Genomic DNA, 2,022 nt, shown 5'->3' on the forward strand with positions numbered 1-2,022 from the left:
TGAAACAACGAACCACGGGCCTGTAATGGAGCCTCTACCCATCCTGCTCTGTGTGGGTCTCAGTACCACACTGGGAAATGGAGTAACATATCACAGGTGAGGATAGAGTCTGGGCTTTCCCTGCTCTGAGTGGGTCTCAGTACCACACTGGGTGATGGAGTAACATACCACAGGTGGGAATGGAGCCTGGGCTTTCCCTGCTCGGTGTGGGTCTCAGTACCACACTGGGTGATAGAGTAACATACCACAGGTGAGGATGGAGTCTGGGCTTTCCCTGTACTGTGCAGGTCTCAATACCACACTGGGTGACACAGTAACATATCACAGGTGGGGAGTGAGTCTGGGCTTTCCCTGTTCTGTGTGGGTCTCAGTACCACACTGGGTGATAGAGTATCATACCACAGGTAGGGATGGAGAATCGGCTTTCCCTGCTCTGTGTGCGTCTCAGTACTACACTGGGTGATAGAGTATCATACCACAGGTGGGGATGGAGTCTGGGCTTTCCCTGCTCTGTGTGGGTCTCAGTACCACACTGGTGAGAGAGTATCATACCACAGGTGAGGATGGAGTCTGGGCTTTCCCTGTTCTGTGTGGGTCTCAGTACCACACTGGGTGACACAGTAACATACCACAGGTAGGGATGGAGAATGGGCTTTCCCTGCTCTGTGTGGGTCTCAGTACCACACTGGGTGATACAGTAACATCACACAGGTGGGGATGGAGTCTGGGCTTTCCCTGCTCTGTGTGGTTCTCAATAGCACGTAAAAACAGAGAGTAAAAGCTTTTACAGATATATAAAACGGAAAAGAGTGACTAAAGTAAATGTTGGTCCCTCAGAAGATGAGAAGGGGGATTTAATAATGGGAAATGTGGAAATGGCTGACGCCTTAAATAATTTATTTTGCTTCGATCTTCAGAGTGTTAGACACAAAAACCATGCCAAAAATTTTGGTCACAGGAATATGGGAAGGGAGGACCTTGAGACAATCACTACCACTAGGGGCGTAGTGCTGGACAGGCTAATGGGACTCAAGGAAGACAAGTCCCGTGGTCCTGATGAAATGCATCCCAGGGTATTAAAAGAGTTGGCGGAAGTTATAGCAAATGAATTAGTCATAATCTACCAAAATGCTCTGGACTCTGGGGAGGTACCAGCGGATTAGAAAGTAGCTACTGTAACACCTCTGTTTAAAAAAGGGGGCAGACAAAATGCAGGTAACTATAGGACGGTTAATTTAACATCTGTAGTGGGAAAAATGCTTGAAACTATCATAAAGGAAGAAATAGCGGGACATCGAGATAGCAATAGTGCAATCAAGCAGATTCATGAAGGGGAAATAATGTTTAACTAATTTACTGGAATTCTTTGAGGATATAACGAGCATGGTGGATAGAGGTGTACCGATAAATGTGGTGTATATAGATTTCCAAAAGACATTCGAAAAGGTGCCACACAAAAAGGTTACTGCAGAAGATAAAGGTTCGCGGAGTCAGAGGAAATGTGTTAGCATGGATGGAGAACTGGCTGGCTAACAGAAAGCAGAGAGTCGGGATAAATGGGTCCTTTTCGGGTTGGAAATCAGTGGTTAGTTGTGTGCCACAGGGATCGGTGCTGGTACCACAACTGTTTACAATATACATAGATGACCTGGAAGAGGGAACAGAGTGTAGTGTATCAAAATTTCCAGAAGACACAAAGATTAGTGGGGAAGCGGGTTGTTTAGAGGACACAGAGAGTTTGCAAAGAGATTTAGATAGGTTCAGCGAATGGGCTAAGGTTTGGCAGATGGAATACAATGTCGGTAATTGTGAGGTCATCCACCTTGTGAAAAAAACAGTCAAAGGGAATATTATTTGAATGGGGAGAAATTACAACATGCTGCGGTGCAGAGGGACCTGGGGGTCCTTGTGCATGAATCCCAAAAAGTTAATTTGCAGGTGCAGCAGGGAATCAGGAAGGCGAATGGAATGTTGGCCTTCATTGCGAGAGGGATGGAGTACAAAAGCAGGGAGGTCCTGCTG

The sequence above is a fragment of the Pristiophorus japonicus genome, unplaced genomic scaffold (genome assembly GCF_044704955.1).
Source record: "Pristiophorus japonicus isolate sPriJap1 unplaced genomic scaffold, sPriJap1.hap1 HAP1_SCAFFOLD_377, whole genome shotgun sequence".
Lineage (NCBI taxonomy): Eukaryota > Metazoa > Chordata > Chondrichthyes > Pristiophoridae > Pristiophorus > Pristiophorus japonicus.